Below are 23,970 nucleotides of genomic sequence, written 5' to 3'. Positions count from 1 at the left end.
TATAATAAAAAAAAATTAAAAGGTACTGATTTAGAACCTTCGGTGTCTTCAAGCAAGGGCGAATTTAAAAAAGAAAAGTCAAGCATCGAGGCCTGGGAAAATTGAATATAACTAAATAAACAATTGTAATTCTTCAAAGTTATTATTATTATTATTATTATTATTATTATTATTATTCCCTGGAATTCTCATCTTGATGTACGAAAAGCCAACAGTAGGGTCTCGCAAGCTAGATAGGTTGATACTGGGGAACGAGACTACGATGAATTCTAACTGAGCGCGATGGTATTTCAGAGAAAAAGTTTTCCACTGACATATACTAGCTGCTTAGGATGGAGATAGCTGATTATTGAGAGTAGTTAGACGCGCGGACAAATTCTGAGGCATAGCAATGTACTCTAGTTAGGAACAGAGGCTGGACAACACGTGTGATAATATCAATGATGGCATTCGACAGCGCTAGTTAAATTGGTTACTGCAAGTCCTCTCCAAGCCTATTCGCAAGAGTGAGAAGACGAACCTGCGCCCAATAAAAACACGAATATGCAACATATAAGCATAAATCCACAGTATCCGGCATCTTGGGGAAGTTTCAAATCCTCGAGAATCCAGTTCATTAGAGAAACGGCGCTATCGGACCAAAACAAAATAATAAACGTAATCACAAAAAAAGAAAAAAAATTCACGATTGTTCTATAAGAAGTAAGAACAGTAGTGGATGTTTAATGTTGCTTGATTTATATTCCTGTTCTTCTATCTATTCATCATCTACTACTGTTCTTAACGGACATAACGGGACTAAGAGATGAATAGAAAAATCAAAACGTTGAAAGTTTATTTTCCACTTGGTTAAAATATAATAAATTTAGTCTAATCCTTTATCCAAGTGTGAGCAAACAAAGTTTGCGCCTGAAGATACTTCAAAATTGACGAGACCTCAATAAAGGTCGAACCCGGTCTAGATAGTGGCCCTTCCCTTAATGTATAGCATTATGCATATCCGCAAGGAGATGTGCTTTGCATTATGGGAGATACTGAGAGAGGAGTGATGATAGCTTGGTCCACCTTTGCTACGAGTTGCCTCAGTCTTGAAGTATCTTCAGGAGCAAACTTTGTTTGCTAACACTTGGATAAAGGATTAAACTAAATTTATTAAAAATCAAAACAATGTGTAACATAACATTGCATACAGGAAATGCGCTTTACAGGAAAGGACCATATGACGTCACACGCAGAAAGGAGTAGTCTTCCTTATAAACAAAAGCCTAGCAAAGAAGCTAACAAAAGCATAGTTTCGGGAGGGGGGGGGGATAACAATATGAAACAAAACCTACAAGATGAAAGAGAGTAAGTCAAAACATATAAAGATAAAAAAAATGATACATTAGTAGGCAGAAATTTTATCTTGAAAGAATTTAAAAAAAAAATAATCACAGAAATAAAAGGAAAAAGAAATACAGTAGATCGTACAGGAATAAATAAAACAATCACGAAAAATATTAACGATGAAAAGAAATCAGAAATAAAAATGATACAAGCAACAGCAGACCACAATAGAAATATGAAACTACTACGAAACAAACTTATAATAGGAGAAAAAAAAAAGAAATAGCAATACTAGAAGATGAAAATAGACGCGATATTGAAATAAAATGAGAGTACAAAGTGTTTTTCGGAACTGCATAACACCACAAGTACTGTCAAAAACCTTATTACGTGGAAGCCAAGAGAATAGGACGAAGAAAAAGAATATATCAGTAATACAATAGTTTGAAAAAGTACGTATAATAAAAGAACTGAAGAAGAATAACACGCCAAGAGAAGATGGAAGCAGCAGAGCAGGAGGAATATTAAAAGAAGAACAGAAAAGTCTGTTTAATAAATGCCTAAAAGAAAAAGATAAACAAAGAATGCTATGGGAACAATAATGGAACAATACTATCGTTGTATTCTTTTCAAACAGGATAATAATAATAATAAAAAAAGATAGACAATTACAGGCCAATAAGCTTGCTGTCACAAATGCATAAACTATTTATAAAAATCATAACAAAACGGATCACCAGATTCGTTTTGTTCATGATCTTAGGTTCTAGATTATAGATGAGATAAGCCCTAATGAACAACTGTATTCAAAAAGGGATTGGGCACTGCAGGCTAGCTATAATTTACTCAGACAAAAACAGAGAGGAACAACCTACGATTGTACTTAGGTTTAATAGATTATAAGAAGCCTTATATTCAATTTATAAACAAGTAATCCTATAGAAAAGAACTCCATAGGGGAAGCAAGCCAACATTGTATAAGCTAATAATTAAAATATATATCAAAACTACTAATATCCTTATATTTGAACAAAGCAAATCATTCAAAATGAATAACAGAACGCCAAGGAGATGCTATTTAATCGAAATTATTCATTGCGGTATTAAAATACGTTATTCCTTAGTGAACTAGATCGGAGTAACGTAGGGATTAATACCAATGGTAAAAATCATTTACGATACGTTGATAATATTTTAAGAAACATTCAAATCGAGCTAGAAGAAATAATGAGTGAATTAAATCTAGAATCAAATAAACTGCGAAAAACTAAGATAATCACAAAGATCGAAGGAAACAGAAGAGAAAGTAACAAAAGACAATAACAAAATAGAGCGTGGAAGAATTTGTAAATAAGTATTTATGAAGAAATAAAGAGAAGAATTAAGATAGGATTAGTGGAAGAGCTGTGTGTTGTTCCAGACTACAAGACAAAATAAAGAAACGAAACAGTTCCGAAAACGAAATAAAGTGTAGCAGTTCAAGAAAGAAGAATATCATTTGCACCTTCCAAAAATTACCAACGACTCGCAATTCTTCGAAAAAAATTAGAAGTTAAATTTAACAGCTTTCTTAACTCATTAATAATCATTCTACTGGTAGTTAATTTATCATAAGGAATTTCATTGGGCGTTGCCGAAGTCTTCATCTTTATAACCGTTTTGGCTGTAATAATAAAGCCAAAATGACGTCATTAGCGTTGGTGATTAATGACAAGCATGAACCTTGCTTGACTGCATAATTTGTATGTTGTCTCTATGGAACATTTCCTGTACAGCTTAGGTGGCAATTAACTTACTCAGTTCACAAGCCCGTTTTCTGTTCGTGTTAAAGGAAACGGTTGAAACGCCAAAGACATTGGAGAACACGTTCGACTAATAGCTTTTGAAATTTCTGAGAAATATATAACATTTAGTGACTAGATGTTGCTAAAGTGTGTCCGATATTTCTATGAAATGTATGCATTCAGCTGTAGAATAGTTATTACATCCATAGTTGAAATGTGATTGGTCGGTAATTACAATACGTGATAGAGTATACACATTCCCATTGTTACGTAGAACAATGGAGAACGTGAGCTATATTTGAATTAAATTTAATAAACTGATTATCTGTGGAGATCCATTTCATTCATTTAGCGACTTAGAAAGGATAGTTCCATTTATTAGTGAAGAAAGGGATAACCTTTTTTTTTCTGATGTTTTCCTCACTGTCGGGATAAAAAAAATGACATAAAATCAAATTCATTTTGAAGCTTCCCAGAAAGTTTAAAAGTGCAAACACAGCTGTCGCCAAAAAAAAAAAAAAAAGAATTAAAGTTCCCAAAACATTGCATTCTCAAAGGTGCTGAGGATGCAAAAATGAATTCAATTTGCTGTGACAGCAAAAGAGATTAAAAATTGAAACTTAAGGCATTCCTTCGGTGAATTGCCTACGGATTTTGCTTAAAAAACCACAATCAGTCACTTCGGTTTTTATTTTCAACAAAAATGCAATTTTATAGATGGATCTTTTGCTCTAAAAGTAAAAAAAAAAAAGCAATTGTTTGTGAGGTAAATGAATTTGGAATTTCCAGAAGATAGTAGACTTCAGATGTACTTATTAATTTTGGGTATTCCATACTAAAGTGGACGTACACTATTCTACCAAAAGTTATAGAACATGTGTAGAGACAAACATGGTGTGTATTTATTGACGACATGCTAGTGCTTCATCATAGAGATATTATGTTACTGGGAGCTTCCTTATGTCAGTCGGAAACGAAAACTCGGCTAGAAACACCTATAAGGGCTTTGGTTATGAACAGGCAAACTGGCTAGTGAGGCACTAGCATTTGCAAATGATCTCTTACTTCTTCATCCCGGCAACCTTGTTGGCCTGGATTAGCATCAATCAAAATCAATAAAGCCAATGCTACATGATTATATGGGGAGTGCTATGGATTAGAACATCTGACACCGCTGTTCTAGGAATCGGACATGGAACTTTTTCAAGCCACTTCAGGCGTCCAATAAGCAAGGTTCCACCCTCACATCCAACAATGAAATTCATCTCCCATCTAAAGACATTCACAGATATCCATGGCTGCAATAGTAGGTTTCAAACAGCCTAACAGTTGGAGAGCGAATTCTCCCTAGTTGGCCAAGCATGCCATCAACTAGTTCTGAATATAAAGCGGGAAATACACTCGAGCAGTGTAAACTATAGCTAGGATCCATCGGTGGAGAAAACGAAACCAATTGAATTTATTGTTCTGATACATTCCTGATTTAAAAATGTTCCATCAGGTGGCAGCACATTTCTTTCACTAATGTCATCCAAATAACGATTTAAATTTGCTGATCAACGTGGCTCGAGTTTATAGCTTTTCAGTCCCTAAAATTTGCGTGTTCGAATCCTTTTATGATATACATCTTTGAATGATAAAAAATGATGATGGTGTCACATCATTCTATGAAAATCATCTACTGCGTTAGGTGGTATATGGTTTTTCATAGTATTTTGGGACACCAGTCGGCTTACTGTAGGTCTGTTTTGGACACTGTAGACCAAAATACAATTTTTGAGTCCTGGATTAGGATTTAACCCTTAACTCAGCACGGTACATATGTGCTGTAGATTAACGATTTTCCGTGGGTAGAACTGTCATAAAAATGTGCATATCAAGTTTGGCCCTCAACTGAAAAACTTTAACCCGTCAACATTCTATAGAACAGACATGGAATGGCAGTTCATACAAGTACCTGGTTATTTCACAGGAATTAACACATTGAAAACCTTCTAAAGATATTTTATGAATATTACCTTACATTATTTATTTGTTTGTTGTATTGTAATTCTTGGTACGCTCAAAGGTCCATTTTAGCCTTACTGAAAAATTACACCTATCATAATGCCGGTAAACATTCTTTTAAGATTAGTGCAGTTACTTATTTTCCCTCTTAAGGGAATGCCACTTCTATTCCTCTGTTTGAAAAAAGAAATAATAGAAAAAAATAAATAAAACCCAGGAGGAACTTAGCCCTTCAGCTGTCTTTTCACTTCCCGGACATATCCATCCATGCAGTCGCACTATCAAACAATCGCGGCCACCGAATCCTCCAGAATTACAACTTTAATCTCTTCTTCAATGCCTTTCCAGTATTCTTCCGTAGCTCTCTCTTCTCCCTCATTTTTTTCCTCATCGTTTCCTCTTTTGTTAGAAGGGTAACACGGGCAACAGTTAGTATGAGATGATGACGTCAAACATGCTGGTCGAGCAAAAAAACTCCACTGTAACTGTTGAGATGGAACAGAGCGCGCGTGCGCTCGATTCTTCTTTCTCTCCCCCCTCTCCCTCCCGAGCACATCCAACTCTTATCCCACCCACCCACCCACCTACCCACCCATCTTTCCAATCTTTCTTCCCCCCCCCCTTCCCCTCTGCTTCAAGCGATGCTTCTGTAAAGGCACTATTGATCCATGAAAGCGCGTAGAGGTTTGCGTCTCGAGTCACGTGTTGCCAGAGGAGGAGGCTTCGATTGTAGTCTTCGCTCAAGTCAGGTCGATTTTCTTCGATTTTTAGCAGTGTATCAACTGCGTTTGCTAATTTCGCCCCTTTTCGTTTAAGGTGCGAAAGAGCCGAGCAAACTTTGTAGAAAGAGATTTCAGCCACCACACACACACACACACACACAGTTTCCCGTTTCGACGCTTTGCCCTTCGCTATCCCCCCCCCACACCCTTACCATTGCCCATGTTCTGGAACTCTTGTCGTCAAAAATAAGCTCAAGAGAAAGATTGTTTTGTGTTTTTTCTTTATTTAGTTTTAGTAAAGCGGAAATTGCTCGTTAACAGCTAATTATGGTAAGGCCTAATGAGACTATAATTAACAATATACTGCATGCTCTTCTTAGGATTTTTCTCTCGCAATTTTTCTGATGATGATGCATTTATTTGGACGCGTGCAGAAGGTACGTTTTTATTTTAGTCCCAAAACATTTTTTCCCAGCTCTCATTCTGTTTTAATGAAGTTTGTCATGATGTTTTCTGTTTCAGTTAATTTTATTCACGGTTAGATGAAAACAGTTATTAACCTCGTAAAGAAGCCAATGAAAGATGTGATTTTCGTAATGGTGTTTGCGATGTGATTTGTAAGCAACACTAGGAATGTTATGGATATTTAAATACTTGAATATTAAATTTATCTTTAATCTTATCTTATTTTTCTTGGAATTTCGATTCGATGCGAGATGGCATGGTTCGCCTACAACTTCAAGTTCAATCTACGAATCCGTGGGTGCACTAAATCTAGATAATAAACTAGAAAGTAACAGAACATCCAGGAGCAATTGCTCAAATATTATAAACATCATACCACGTCAGTGTTCAATATTTTTATATCGTTTCCCATATACGGAAGATCGCTGCAATGTGTTGGATGCAGGTGAGGTTTAGGAAAGGAGAATTTTCTTAGATGTTTCTTGAAGATTTGGAGTTATAAGGGAAATCCATCATGAGGAAGGCTATCAGGAGACAGATGTAGATGGAATCAAAGAGGCATATGAGAAGATTCGGTGTTTTTACAACTACGTAGTAAAGGGAAGATGGGCGGCTGTTGCTCTCCTATTAACAAGTGCAACAGAAAATGGAAGAATGATGGTTGCAAATTTCGCTGGAGTAGTGGCCAATGAAGCAAATGCAGAAAAGTCACTGAGTTGAAACGATGCGTTTATGAGACAAAGGTTGAAGCCAGTCACTGAAGGAGGAACCATCTACAAGCGCCGAATTGCTCTAATCTGGATAGCATTAAGAATCAGTAGGAAAGCTTAGGCGCCCTCTCTCAAACATGTGAACAGTATTCTAAGGATGAACAGATTTGGGATGTGTATAGGGTTAGTAGCTGGGTGGATGGGTGGGTGCAAAATAGCGGAAGAGAATGCCTCGTTTTTTTTTTTTTAGATGCTGAGGAAGTGACGAATGTGATGTGTTTATAATAGGAGAAGCTAGAACAATGGCTATAAAATATATTTCACACTATTTAACTCACCTTATCCGCATCAGTTGTATAGCGTTCAGTCTCCAACACGGTTTACTTGACTGCTTTTGCTGCAAATAAGGATACAGAATTCATAGATAGGGATGTGAAATAATGCATATCGAACCATTTCTGAAGCAACAAATTATTCTGCTGCTTTTCAAATTAGCATTCGGTGGCAGCAGTTCTATAGAATAGTGACCATGGAACTACAACAAATTAGTCTTTCTTTATATATTTCCTTTTCTCTCTCTCCATTTCATTCTCTAAACATCACTTATATGTTCTTGAGAGCCTAGACAGCTCGGTCTCTATCGACAATGCCCTTTGGTTGAAAAGAACTGGGCTCGATTGCCATCTAAGAAGCGTGAAGGACGCTAAAAGGGAATTTTAATTAAAGGCAACTAAACTAGTTTATACGTAGTTTGAAGAATTTTGCGTCCTGTAAACAGACAAACCCGTCCGTAAACAAAAAAAAAACTTTTTTTTGAACATTATACACATCCTCCTTAGGAGATACAGAAGAAGAAGAAAATAGCAAGATGGCTGTAATAAAATATTTGTAAATCCATCATCGAGGAAATAAATTCAGAGAAGAGGAAGAAAAAGAAAGAAGAAGAAGAAGAAGAGAGAGTTAACTATACACTGCATGGAAAGAACTCAACGGACTAGAGTGTGAGCAGCGACCAGCGATGGCATCCATGTTAAATAAGATATAAGACCTCCGTTCGCTGCGATGACTGCAGGAATACTACGGAGTATACACTTTCCACAAGCGTACGACGACGATCAATGGAAATTTTTTGACCATTCTTCTTGTGGGCATGTGATGAGGTACTGGACTTTTGTGGAATGGACGTCCCTTGACCTCACCCGACGCTCTAGTTCATCCCACAAATGTTCAGTAAGATTGGGATCAGTGCTCTGTGGATGCCAGTCAAGTGTGGTCACGTTCATGTCCACAAACCACGCACTTACAACAGCAGCCTTATGACACGATGCATTCTCTTGCTGAAAGAGACAATCGTCAGATCCGTAGAAACGCACAAAGTAGGAAGCATTGCATTGTCCAGAATTTTCAGATACCTCTCGGAGTTCAATGTTCTACAAACAGAAGTCCGAAGCGAAACCGGGAAAAAGAGGACCATACCATCACACCGCTAACCTCCCAATTTCATATTTGGAGATATGCACTCTGGCATGAGATGTTCACCGGGAATCCATCACATTCACCGTCTATTTGCTTGGTATAAGGTGTAGCGTGATTCGTCGCTGCATAATACAGCTTTCCAAGCTTCTACGCCTCACTGTACACGCACTTTGCACCACTGAAGACGACGCTGCATGTTAATGTGGGGCTCGAATGATGCAGTCCTGCCATAGAACCAGATTCGTTTTCCAGTCCATGCTAAGAACTCTGCATCGAACGTATTTGCAGATGAATGACGGTTTTTACATGTTATCCTTCATGCACCCCACGTTGACATTCGGTGAATGTGGTGGGTCGTCCGCTGCAAGTGGCACTTGCAGTTGACTCCTGTGCTTCCATTCCAGTATGATAAACCGATTATGTATCTGGGATGGCCCAATTTGTCACAATTTGCCTAACAGATCGACCTGCACATACGAAAAGAAATACATCAAGTTGAAACGAGCATCAAGTAGGTTGCACGAATAGCAGTTATTCCAGAAGATGATCTGTAAAATAGACGTACCATGTTTTCTTTTTATTTTCCTGAATTTTTCAGGACAATGAGGAGAACAGTTTTGCTATGCTGGTTACAGTTGATATTTTGTGTTTGTTTCTGTACACGTTTATAATTTACGTTTCATTCTTTCCAAACATGCCTCATGATTCAGATATACATTCGCAATATACTTTCTGAAGGAATACTTTAGAAAGTATACCATCAAAAGACAGAGGAGTATTACAATAATATTAATGATTTTTATGGTTTAATTAGTTGCATAGTTATTACGAAATGCATTGGCAGAATGTATCCACTCATTGGCAGAGAATATCCACCATCCCGGATCAACTGATGGTTTCATTCGATGAAACCAAATAAGCATCAAGGAGAAATTATTTAGTATTTGTTCAAATAAACCGAGTTGTCAAAGTGCGATGGAAAGAGCATCCCTTTGATTGCCAGAGAGGTTTTGAGTAACAGACTAAAAGACCACCTTCTGACTACGCGTGTCCGTCAATTCTGTCATAAATATCGCCTTCCCCTGGTCATTCCCAAATGCCAGATATACTTGAATATAATTTATTAAAGGGAATTCATCATCAACCTAGAATGCAGTTCGGATGTTCCTTATTGAGTAATGAGAAATACCATTTATCACACTGAGAGAGAAGTTTACTGGAAATCCATTCTTACAAAAAAGAGAAAAAAAATATTCATAGTTGGTTGAATTTGGACGATTTCGCCTGTCAAAGCATCAGAAGCTTATTGAAAAATATCCCACAGCTCTGATGTCTTTGTGCTGTTCTAATTAGAATCCAATCAGATGATTTGTATTAGATTCCATTATTCATCACGTAGCTAATATGGAAGTCAGTTAATATAGTTAATTTTTTTTTATTCATTGATTAATGTTCGAAGTTTCTAATAATGTTTCAATACAACATATTTATTCTCCAATTTAGGAGGGGATTTTTCTCACACCGTCATTCTCAGAAATAGAAAATTAAACCGAGAAAAATACTCGCCTCTAATTCGTTAAACAAAAATCTACTGCAAGAGAAAATGTTTTTTTTTTTTTTTTTTAGATAAATGGTTTTAAAGGTGTTAACTTAACATTTATCTTGGCCATTTCATAAACTAACACTAAGATTAAAGAATGAAACCGAGAAAGAAAAAAATTACAAAGAATTAATTAAATTATGACCAAAATAGGAAACGAAGCCACGCTCAGATGATGAATTTGCTTCAAAAAGATGATATGATAGAATTTACAGCCTACTGCACAAAGACAACCTTTAATTTAATATTTCATAAACCCTAAATCTGAAAGTCTTAGAATACTGTTCTCACATTTAGTGTGCTGCATTCAAAATCTCCCTTAGATCGATTGTATCCAGAAGAGAGATTTTTTTAACACTCTCACAGAATTCTCCCGTTCACTCTCTCCACTGAATTAGTCATCACCACCATTGTCCGTTTTCCTCTAATCATAAGAACTAGAGCAACCCCTGATCTACATCTATACACAGAAATCTCCAACCTTATGGAACGAACTTCTCATCTTCTTCTTAATACTGTGTTCCCTAATGAGTACTTTAATCCTTCTTTCTCTGTAACCAATTTCCCATACACCGTAAGAGCATGCTGTAGGGTGTTTGATCTTTCGTGTGCGGGCTAACACGTTAGCACACGCCCACATTTTTTATCATTCCAACTGATATATTTTTATAGTTTTTACTATAAATTTTTATAGAGGTAAATAATTGGCTTTTAGCAAAAAGTGCTTTGTGAGGTGAATAAATAATGATGTGGCAGTAAAATCGGAGAAATAAACTGAGAATTAATATTGCAATGCAAGAGTAATTTCTTGTTGGATTAATTTTTTGAAAACTTAATACGCTAATTGTTTAGTCGATCTGAACTCAGTTATTACACCTATCCAGTTTTATTTTGTTATTTTTATTATCATAATTCCATTCATGAGAGCACAGGAGTGAGCAACTGAATAGTAAGAAAATAAATATGGAATATATTAACATTTCTTGAAAAAATAGATGAATAGACTTCCGAAAAACGTGTTGCGCGAAGACACTTCCAAAAGTAAAGTTTGAACTGTGTACTGATGTTAACAGCAGCTGGTCATGTTTTTACGTGCTTGGAAGTAAGAGAAAGAACAGTAGTGGCTGGTTATGTGGTGCAGTGCCCATGAAATAGATAATAGAAAAGACATAATGAAAAAACAAATGTGTATTAAAAATCGACTGGTAGAGTGTCCGTGAGAGTCAACGATTAAATCAACTGCAGGAATTTAGACTTTATAGGTGCTAGGAACTGTACAGTGGAGAAGTAGAAGGCATTGGTTATTGTAGAAGGCAGGAAGGGCTATGAATGTCTCTATGCCATTCGAGGTGAGTTAAGGATGTAAGTCAGCCCAATAAAATAAATCTGTTCCTGGATGAAGTGGGAAAAGAATTAGATCTTCAGAATTAAGCTAGGACTGTATTTCGAAAGCGATAAAGTTTACCAGATTATCCTCATTCCATTTCAGAATAGCAAGGATATCAGTTTTAAGGCATTGCATATAGAAAATCGCAAAGACTGAATCATTGAACATCACAAGGTTTGGCAAATTATGAAGATGAATAGAGCTTGCTGTCATCAGAAAACCTTGGATGCCGGTTTAAGGTTAATGAAAGCAAGTCATTGATCACATACGTAGATGAGTGTGGGAAGAAGAACCTAGCCCTATTGTAGGCCATTATGGGTGGGAAAATCTTAGAAGAGGGAACCATCCACCATGAAACACAGGGGATAGAGTTTGCAAGCGCATCACCAGTGAGAAGATAGATGAAAAGAAGGTGGTTCGATAAACGGGTTTCTGTGTTGCCAGTCCAATGAAATATCCTACAAATGTCACGAGCGTCCACACGCGGTTTTCGAAGTCTTTTCGTGGCTTCAGTGCAAATATGGATAAGATTGGCGAGGAATCTGTGAAAGGAGAGGAATGGGCTTCTACCCTACTGTCATATTCTCTCTGTCTCTCTTTATTGTTGTCTTTCCTTCTTTATTTTATTTTTTTCTTTAGTTACTTTTTGGAGTTTGCTCCAAAAAATAACTAAAGGGACATAAAAAAACTTTAAGGGACAGAAGCCATCAGGTGCAGAAGACATATTAGCAGTTAAGGCCTTATAATGCCCTTTCCAGCAAAGCTACATTCACTGATTATCTTACTTTGAGCCCTTCCAAGTAAGAACTCGCATATATTCTCATCATATTTCTTCGAAGCCACAGATATACAGTAATAAATAAAACGGTAACGCCACACTTAGTAAATTAAATTAATGAAAAATATTCCGGCAAGTTTACAAGAGGAACTTTTCAGTTGCATTACAAATTTAAACTTTTTTACAATTTTTTTAAGAATGAATAAAAAATCGTTTTTCTCCCCTCTACTGTTTCTCCGATCGATTGTTATTGCGGCCACGATTAACTGCCCAAGCTAGATCGATTGGCTGTTGACCTCCACTATAAAATGCAGTGCCAATTTTTCTTTAACGCTAAATCAGTTCTAGTCTATTCTAAAGGTATAAATCCGATACTTGTTTAAATATAAATATATGCAAAACATCATTTTGTACATATACACAAATGAATTAAAAAAACGATTAAATGTAAACCGAATTAATTTTTGACCTTGGCTTTTTATTATATCGGGAATTAATACAATCACAGAACAAACATCATTGCAAAATGGAGTCAACTATGATTTTATTGTTGTAGTATATGATTGTAGTATTGAAAGGCGCACGCATGCGTAGAATGTCGAAATTCATTTTCCATAAATTCGTTACCAGCAATCGACTTTATATCATAGAAAGAACGATTAAAATGCCAGCCCTAAAATGATTCAGCTAATCAGTGTTTGACTTTATGGCTATTACCTTGCAATCTATAATGTAATATATCGGTTCTATTTTTGCTCCAATGCTTTTTAACTGAGAATACGTTTTATTACAAAACGTACACGATGTCTCGGGGGGGGGGGTAAGGTCCGAATGGATGAGTCATAACACAAACAGAACGAGATTTGCATAATTGGACATGCAAAACTTCGTGTGTAAAACTAAGCCGGCAATCGAATCCATGCAGAGAAAATTATGGCTTGCGGTAGCGTGTCTAAAGATTTCTCCATCGGATAGTAGCGGGTTAACTTCCCCCATAATAGGAACATTACAATACATTGGATGCAATGCAACGTAGACTCCGATATCACCATAAAATGAAATTGTTTCGCCAGTGCAAAGTTCTATGCGCTATTCTTTCAATCATGGCGACTATAAAGCCGCAATTTGTACCTTTATAGGGAGGTATTGTATTTTACGATTAAAGATAATGATAAAATCCGACTGTATAACTTTTGATCGCTTTTCTAACTCTCTAAGCGTTATGAAGCAACTACCATTCAATGCACGTGACATTATCGTAACATCAGATAACATTATCTGATGTTATCGTATGAACTTGTATAACCCGATGGACGTTAGAATTATTCTATAAGTTGAACAAATTGAACATTCGGATATGTCAAGCATTCCCAATTTACTGGCGCAAGCATTAAAACAAATACAAATTAAATACGCAATTCTTTGAAAAAACTTAAGAAAATGTTCATTACCGAACATTGTCGGAAATTTTGATAGACTTATTGTGTAACTTTTTGATAGAATTTTGAATAACTTTTTGATAGAAATTTTCATAGAATTATTGAATAAATTTCACAGAAATTTTAATATATAATTATTGTATAACCTTGAGTTCATTGGTATTAAATATTAAACATAAATAAATGCCTTTCCATGTTTTAAAACGTGCATTTAAAGGATTATTAAATCCTGTATTATACAAATAAATAAAATAAAATATAATAGTTAATATGGTCGGACAGTATCAAAGATTAGCACTTTTACACACAAAAAAAATCCTTAGATGAAATTTTGAGGTACCATAAAAGTTCTAATTTAAATTAACATTTTATAGTATTGTTATTATATATACTTTATAATAAAATATTAACCCACAGCTTGACGTCTTGATAGGTATCATCCCGGTACTAAAACTGTTCCGCTAAGATAAACTCATTCTGCTAGGTACTGCTCTTTATACTACTCGTAATACTAAAAGAATTTTCGGCTTATTAAACTTAAACATAACTCCTTTAAAAACTTATTATTTATTCACTAAAAACACACGTAATAACCACAGTAATAACTATTTCATTCGTAAATATTTCATCCCAAGTATCTTGGGACATCATCAGTACAGTAGTTTAAACAATACTACGAATAACATACAGTTAGGGCGCATGATTACAATGGAATCCCAATATGCGTGCAGTAAAGTGTTATAGAAGTAAATGAAATATAACTGAGAAAAGTAAAATAAAATAAAATAAAATAAAATAAAATAAAATAAAAAAATATATATAAAGATTATTTTGCACAATTTTGTATGACAATTTCCCATACTTTAGGAATAGTAAGAACGTCGTTGCGGTTTAGGTTTGGTCTGTGTAGTAGGGCTTCAGAACTTTCTTTGTATAAACGTTCATTTTTATGTAAAGATTTATGTAAAAGTTTCGACTTTTCCCAATGGATCCTATGGCTTGGATTTTCAATTCCGTGTTGATAGAGGCCAGATTTCTGCGGTTTAAGAAGACGAATGTGGTCTTGATGTTCCGAGATGCGTTTCTGAACAGACCTACCTGTCTGACCAAAGTAAGATAATTTGCAGGAGCATGGGATCTCATAAACGCCAAGCAACATCAAAGGTGAGAGTTTGTCCTTAGGAGAAGGTAACAAGTTATAGATTTGGTTGATAGGTTTGTAAGTAGTGGCAAAATTGTATTTCTTCATAATTTTAGAAAGACGTTCGGAGATATCTTTGACGTAAGGTATGGGAATCCTATGGACTTCTTCATGTCTGGATTGATGTGTGGGAAGGTGACTGATGAATTTTGGAGTTGGTTTAAGATTATATCCAATTCAGTATAGCTGTATTTTTGATTATTTCTAGTTCTTGGTTTAGAGAATCTTCAGAGGGGCAGAATTTGTGTGCTTTGGAAACTAGTGATTTAATGATGCCAAATTTCTGAGATGGATGATGAGCGGAAGAATTGTGAATGTAGCGACCTGAAAATGTAGGCTTGCGAGACAGACGTGGCGATGGAACCGTCTTCGTTTCTTGGAATGTGTAAATCCAGAAAGGAGATACCCTGTGGAGATTCATTTTCTATCGTAAGGTGATGCGAGGATGAAGAAGGTTAATTTTATCTAGAAACAGTTGTATTTCCTGTTCGGGATGATCCCATACGGCAAATACGTCGTCGACATATCGTAACCAAATTTTTAGTTTGGGTTCAAAAGTGAATATTTTTTCTTCAAGGTGCTCTAGAAACAGGTTTGCAAAGTTTGGTGATAAAGGAGATCCCTTTGCTGTTCCTTCTTCTTGTTTGTAAGTTTGACCTTTCCAGGTGAAGTAACCGGATGCAATAAAAAGTTTGAATAATTCAACTATATCAGAAGGAAATATTTGAGTTAATAATTCTACTGTTTCTATGTGGGGAATGTTCGTAGAGAGGGAGACAATGCCGAAGCTAATTAACAAATCAGTCTTTAACAGTAGAATGTCTTTTATTTTTGCATGAAACTCTGCGGAATTTTTTTATTGAAAAGGCAGAGTGGCCTATATGAGGATGGAGAAGGTTAGATAAGAATCTTGATAACTTGTAAGTTTGACTGCTAATAGAGTCTACGACTGGTCTGAGAGGAACATTTATTTTATGAAGCTTAGGTAAGCCATAAATTCTGGGAGGTCTAGCATGGTATGTCTTGAGTTTTTTAATTGTTTCCTCATCTAAGGAGGAGGTTTCATCAAACAACTTGTTTAATTTTCTGAGTTGACGTTTTGTAGGATCATAATCCAGTTTGGCGTAAGTATTACGATCTCGAAGTAATAAATTCATTTTTCGGGCATATGAATTGGTATCAAGAACCACAGTGGTATTCCCTTTGTCAATGATTATATTTTTATTGCGTTTTAAGGATGTAAGAGCTATCAATTCTGATGGCGGGATATTAAGTCCGAAGGTTTGGCATCATAAATTACTTTTGCTACCTCGAAACGAACTTTCCAGTATTGAAGCCTGTTGGCTTCAATACTGGAAAGATGGCAGATGTTTCTCTCTGTGTTATGTATGAAATCTAGATACATAACTGTTTCTAGATAAAATAAACCTTCTTCATCCTCGCATCAACTTTACACTAGAAAAAGAATCTCCACAGGGTATCTCCTTTCTGGATTTACACATTCAAAGAAACGAAGACGGTTCCATCGCCACGTCTGTCTATCGCAAGCCTACATTTTCAGGTCGCTACATTCACAATTCTTCCCTCATCATCCATCTCAGAAATTTGGCATCATTAAATCACTAGTTTCCAGAGCACACAAATTGAACATCAAGAACACATTCGTCCTTTCAAACCGCAGAAATCTGGTCTCTCCCAACACGGAGTTGAAAATCCAAACCATAGGGTCCACAGGGAGAAGTCGAAACTGTTACACAGATCTTTATATAAATATGAACGTTTATATAAAGAAAGTGCTAAGCCATACTACACAGACCAAATTTAAACCGCAACGATGTTCTTACTATTCTTAAAGTATGGGAAATTGTCATACACAATTGTGCAAAATAATCTTTATATATATTTTTATTTTATTTTATTTTTTTCCCCTCAGTTATATTTAATTTACTTCTATAACACTTTCCTGCACGCATATCGAGATTCCATTGTAATCATTCGCCCTAACTGTATGTTATTCCTAGTATTGTTTGAACAACTGTACTGATGATGTCATTACTGTGGTTATTACGTGTGTTTTTAGTGATGAATTCACCACCGGTTTCGTTATATAAAAGAAAAATAAATAAATAAAAAATAATTATTTATTCTCTATCCATTCAAGATCCATTTTAGGAATAGGAATACAACTATCAAATGATATCTTAGTTTTAGTTATTTTTATAATAATTATTATATTTTTTTTTAGCACAATTGACCAAATATTCACTTTAAGGCAAATCTTTGAGAAATCTTGGGAATATGCCAAGAATGTCTACACATGTTTTGTGGACTTGGGATAAGCTTTGGCAAGTAGTACAGGAGTATGGAGTGGATGGTCAACTTTATTAACTGCCATCAAGTCCCTGTATGAATGCCCAGAGTTTTGTGTCAGAGTAAACAGCACAAAGTCTGAACCTTTCACAGTCTCCGTTGGCCTCCGTCAAGGGTGTGTTCTGTCACCCCCTCCTTTTCATAATATTTATGGACTGGATTGATAGGCACAGCCGAAGCAGTGAGTGTGTGTCAGAATTGGAAGATGAAGCATTGGACGTCTGCTTTTTGCAGATGACCTAGTTCTGCTTAGCTCTTCCACAGATGACCTCCAGCTGACCCTGGATAGGTTTGCAGCTGTTTGTGCAGACGCCGGAATGAAGATCAGTGTGGCCAAAATTGAAACATTTGTGTTCTCAAGACAACCATCCCAGTGCACTCTACATGTAAGTGAAGTCCCACTGAGGCAGGTGGAGAAGTAAATACCTTCCATATTCACGAATGATGGAAAATGGGACGTAGAGATAGATACTCGAATTGTCTTAGCGAGCTCAATATTGCGGGAGCTTGGCCGTTCGGTACTACTGAAGCGGGAGTTAAACCAGAAGGCAAAGCTAGCTATGTCCCCATCCTCACCTATGGTCATGAGAGTTGGGTAATGACCGAAAGAATGCGGACACGAATCCAAGCGGCTGAAATGAGGTTCCTTCGAGGGGTTGCGGGGCTGACAAGACTCGACAGGGTCAGAAGCTCTGCAATTCGGAAACCCTCAATACTCAACCGCTGCTTCTCCGTGTTGAGAGATCACAGTTACGTTGGTACGGGCACCTGGTCAGAATGTCACAAGAGAGGCTCCCTCAGCAGGCCCTCTTTTCCCAGCCAGAGGGTGAGAGGCCACGTGGAAGGCCAAGGACTCGCTGGATAGATTATATCCAAAACCTTGGGTGGACACGTTTGGGAATCCCACCAGAACACCTGAGCTTGGTGGCAGAGGATCGTGACCATTGGAAGTTCATCTTGCAGCTGTTGCTCCCACAGCCCAATTAGGAAGAGTGGGCCATAAAGATGTATGTATGTATTATTATTTTTTTCGTTTTCTTTAGTACGTATTAACTACTTTAGCCATCTAAATTGTGCAAAAATTGGTAAAACCGTCATCTAGAGGAATGTCTTTGAAACGTCTTACTTTTATTCAAACAAATGTGAGGAAGATACTAGGATTTCAATTAGATCTCATATATGGATAAAAATAAACATGTAATTTCTTATTTATAATAAAAAAAGTGTATTAAATTATTAAAATTGCAATTATTTTAATATAATACATTAAAAAAACTAAAAACTAATGTTAATTTAGTAATCTAATTAAAATTAAATTTATAATTTGGTAATACACCATTAATTTGTATATATTTTCTTTCATACAGGTAACTTTCAATACAGTTACCTGGTCGGGAGATCTGGGGAATCAATCGACCGTGAGATGCGGTGATTGATTCATTCAATCCAAAACTCTTGGAGGGTAATGGATGGCAATGTTGTAGCCAATGAAGTTCTAACTGAGGCTCGGCTATTGCTGTTACCCTCCTGCCATGATCAGAGCTTTAATAGCTCAATAACACCTTATCCCTACACTGTCCTCTTCAGATAACGGGGAATATGAAAACCATTCTTGCTTCCCCCCTTTAAGCCAGTCCTTATAAGGACTATAAGGTTACCTGGTCGGGGGAGGGTAATGGATGGCAATGCTGTAGCCAAGGTGACCACAGATCTAGTACTTTTTTCCCTTCCGAATAATAATAATAATAACAACAACATCATGAGAGTTAGACATGAGTTTAATATTTTTCTCTTCTCCCACCTCTCCATATGTCACATTCAGTGACACAAGAATGATTTCTCTTTTTTTTCCTATCGCTAGTCTTCCTCCCCCCCCCCGATCCCGTACTCGAGCAATCAAAACTGGCATTAGCCTAGCCAATGAAAATATATTCTTCGCTGTTCAAACACTTCTCGCGCATTATAAGAAGTCCAGTGTTTTTATTAATTTTATTAACAAAAACTTGTTTAATTCTTCATCGAAAATATTATTATTTAGATTTTACTTTTAAACATGGACAAGTGACAAGAAAAACGTTCTAAATTTAAATTTGATTCTAAATCTCAGGAGAAAATGTGTCGTGCATGAGTCAGCAAAGTACATAAACGAGCTATTGAAAGTGAAGATCTCAATGCCAGCCCTTCCAACTCACAAGAAACCACTTCTCACATAGATAATTCAGATAAAAGAGAAAGTGATGCTAGTTATGATTCAAATTCAGGTTTGCAAGGCTCATCTAAAAAGATGAAAACAATCATATAAGCAAAAATTCAAAGAAGAATGGTTGGAGGATCCCTTTCTTAAATCCTGGATTTATTCAGTTAAAAGTAAAGGACACACTGCTTATTGTAAATTTTGTGATATAAGCATTAATAGTAGCAAATGTCTATTGATTCGTTATCCAAACACTGCAAAACACTAGCAGGATGTCGAATCTAAAATAAGCTCACCAGGTATAATGTCATTGTTTAAATCCAGTTCCAAATGCCAGTCGGAAAAACAAATTAAAGAGGCAGAATTAAGATTATGTGCATGATGCAGACAGGTCCCTTCCGTACAGAGGTGCAATTAATCCGGGAGGCACAATTTAGGGGCACAATATAATCGAACACGTTCATAAAAAATAGGGAATAAATAACACACTGAACTGTTTGTGCATATTTGTCACCTTCGAATGTGAGAGATTTCAGTGAGAGGCTGAGTTGCTGGTTAGTTACGTAAATGGTACGAGTTTCAACACAACTTACTTTAATCACTGCTCTCAGCACACTGAACAAACATTCTAGGAATTTCTTGAGTTTTCTTCTTGATGGACCTGTGTTTCACTCAGGATTTCTCCACGAGTGCAGGTCACAAAGATGCCTCCAACGATCTCGATCTTGAGCCTCTCTCTTCCATGTTATCCCCATAGATTTCACTAGTGGATCTTCTCATCTTGTAGGTGGTCTTCCTGGTTTTCTCTTTATTCTTCTTGCCAGTTGAATATTCTATATATCGCTCTGTTATTCTTGAGTCTGGCGATGTGACCTGTCTATCTCATCTTGCTTTCATGTACTGAAGTCGCCATATCTTTTATGCCTGATCTCTTTCTTAGTTCCGTGATTCTAACATGTTCCATTTTGTTGATGTTACAAATCCTACGTTCCATTGCACGCTGAGTTATTCTGAATGTTTGTTTATTATATAAAAATAAGTTTTTTTTTTTACTATTTGTGCTTTTTCTTTATTTTAATACACATTCCTCTTAATGTGCAGTATAATAAAATGATTCGTAACGTGTTATTTTACTTCGGGATCCTTTAATATTTAATGGAAAGGGGGGCAAAAACATTTTTCACTCAGGAGTCGCAAACCAAGAACGGCCCTGGATGCCGAACACAATCTGCTTTTGTGGATTATGGATACGCTTCCAACTCTATTGAAAACAATTGCTCCTGATAGTGAAATTGCTAAGAAAATACAGTGTGGACGCACTAAATGTAACTATTTCATAAAAAATGCTTTGGCTGTAGATTCGAGCAATGAAATCTCAAAAAAAAAATACTTTGATGAATGGACTCCTTTTGACAAAAGAAAAATTAAAGCATTCATCAGCCACAGATTTTACTGTTTCTGAAGAGTTAATTAATTTAGCAAAATCCGATAAAAATAATGAATAAATACTTCCAGTGTTTTTCTTGTGGGTGGGAATCCCTGTATGTATGCAAATAGCATAATAAATAACTGAAAATTTAATGTTACATTATTTTAAACACTAAAATGAGACTAAACATTATATGGTAAATTAATACACATGCGAAGTGCTAGAGTTACAGTTGGGACTTCTGTTATGATGATTGACAACTGCAGCTCTTGGACTCATAGATGACTACAGTTAGATGAGTTTGACTTTTTTTCTTTTCATATTTGTTGTACATGTGTTAATTTAGCGGTTTTGCATTGAGTTCATCTATGATAATAAGGTAGTAATATCGTAAAATGTCTTAAATAGAGTGAAACGAAAGCAAATGAAAATTTAGTACTTTTTTTTCAGATCTAGTACCTTTTTCCTGCATAAGTTAGTACGAAATATTTTTGCTGGGTGGTCGCCCTGGCTGTAGCCAATGAAGTTCTAACTGATGCTCGGCTATTGCTGTTACCCTCCTGCCATGATCAGAGCTTTAATAGCTCAATAACACCTTATCGCTACACTGTCCTGTACAGATAACGGGGGAGATGAAAAGCATTCTTGTTTCGCCCCTTTAAGCCAGTCCTTATAAGGATAAGGTTACCTGTACTCATTATAAAATAAAAGCATTTTGCTTCACCCTTATAGTCAGCAACGTCTTGCGTTACCTGTACTCAATTTAAAATTTAGTAATCAGTTTAAAATATTTAAATATGTACTTGGGTTTGTTGAACAAAAACATGCTTTATACATACGCTGAGTTAGTTATTAACATATTGACGTAAAACTTTAAAATTTTCTTTTTCTTTAATTTGGGAAGAAAATATTGTCGAATCTCGATACAGTACAGACTGTACGTTTTTTTAATTTGGGAAGAGTACTAACTGTACAAGCACATGCAGAACTATTCTAGAAATACACCAAAGTACTAATAGATTGTTAATTTTAAGAATATTTAAATAGGAGAATTCATAGGTATCCATTAAATCGTGTGGGAAGGCATTCGTGCTTGTTCTCCTTGTAGTACGTTATCTATGAACATCCCCAACACACGTGTAAGCTGAAACATGATGCGGTCAGGATATGGGAAGACTCTCTTTATATGTATACTATGGTACTAATACAGAACGGGGAGGGGAGGGGGGAGTTAAGAATAACACAAAAAGGAAAGGGAACAAAATGAAGAGATTGATCGGAAAGTCTGAGCTACTCCTAGCATTAATGCAAGTGGTGGTGGTAGCTTTGAGAAATTCAGGTCGCCAGACGGTTTTGCATTTATCGACCTACATTTACTCTCTATGAAGCTCCAAGAGATGCTGATGTTATAGTCTAGCGCATGACAGCGGACATCTCTATTTTCCATGTTTTAAATTCATGGCACGATGCGAGCATAGATCTTTTGGACAGGAAGAAGTTATGACAATGGATGCCCCAGTGTGGGGTTTCTACCAAGTGGAGTACTCCCATAATGCAACGACATAATATCTAGACGTCGGGATTTGAGCAGATGAATAACATTAACGTAGATACAACATAAGGATGGAGTTTTTTCTCGTTTAGAGAATGTTTTAGTTACTATACGTATAATATATTTAAGGCAAAGTAAAAGAAGGGAAAATTCGACGCCGAAAGAAACCGATAGGGTTTGAAACAAGATAATTTTCTTCAAAAATTTTGAGCTAAGAGAAGTAGGATTCTAATATTGGAATACCTGATAATGAAACTGCAGAAAACATCCACATTGAGTGACACACTCAATGTGGATGTTTTAATACATGAGTCACTAATGTAATAAATAAAGTGAGGATTATGTAAATCAAACTTTACTATTTAAATAGATTATTAAATTTAATAATCACTGATTATTAAACTCACTAACTGACAAGCGCAATAAAATAAAATGCAAATAAAAACCCAAGATTCTCTTCAATATACAAATGAACTAAAGCAATTAAACACAGAGGTATATGAAGCTCTCTCAAAAGATAAAGAAGCTTACATCCAGAACGTCTGTCATGAGCTAGAAGGCTGTCAAAAATTACACAAAATAAGAGAAATTTACAAAATGGCGAACTCCCTGAGCACAGCGGAAAGAAAACCCAGAGTATTGAGAATCCAGAAAAAAAGATGGAACCTCGTTTGAAAAGAAGACCGAAGAACTTGATGAATGGAAGCACACTTCCAAACTCTTCTAAACACACCATTCCCAAACATTGATTTCATCTTGAAAACCATAGTACCGGAAACTCTTAGCATCAACTGCGACGATTTCACTATGCAGGAGGTAACAATGGCCCTTGAAAAAACAAACAGCAGGAAAATCACCAGGAGCAGATGGCATCACGGTTGAGGCTATAAAGCACTGCTCTACAGAAATCAAAGAACAACTTCTACACATATATAACATTGCACTTTCCCAAAGGAAAGTTGTTCCTGAACAGTGGAAAGAAGGTTCTAATAATACCAATTCCAAAAAAGGGTAACCCGAACAAACCTGAAAACCACAGAGGAATTACACTCCTCTCTACTCCACTAAAAATCTACAAGAGAATGATATTAAATAGAATTGAACCACATATAACTCCGTTACTTCGTACAAACCAGGCTGGAATCCTCAGAAAACGTGGTACTCTAAAACACATTCACTGCATCAGAAGACTAATAGAAGGTTCAAAGGACAAGAATCTACCATTGCTTTTTGAACTTTATTGACTTTACTGACGCATTTGATTCTGTTGACAGGGAACGACTATGGGAAACGCTCAAACTTTATGGCATTCCACCTACACTTATCAAGGCAACCTAATAGGGATATCAAGCTACAGTATTAGTTAACGGAAACAAAACATACAGTTTTCTCATCACCACAGGAGTCCTACAGGGAGATACTCTGGCCCCACATCTCTTCATCACAGTGATTGACTATATTTTTAAATTAATACAAGTTAAATCTGGAATCCATATGAAAGACCCATATATACAGATGCACCTTGAAGAC

The sequence above is a fragment of the Typopeltis vanoorti genome, chromosome 3 (assembly GCF_054136105.1).
Source record: "Typopeltis vanoorti isolate ZY-2024b chromosome 3, IOZ_Tvanoo_1.0, whole genome shotgun sequence".
Taxonomy (NCBI): Eukaryota; Metazoa; Arthropoda; class Arachnida; order Uropygi; family Thelyphonidae; genus Typopeltis; species Typopeltis vanoorti.
Note: the sequence above shows the minus strand (reverse complement) of the source record.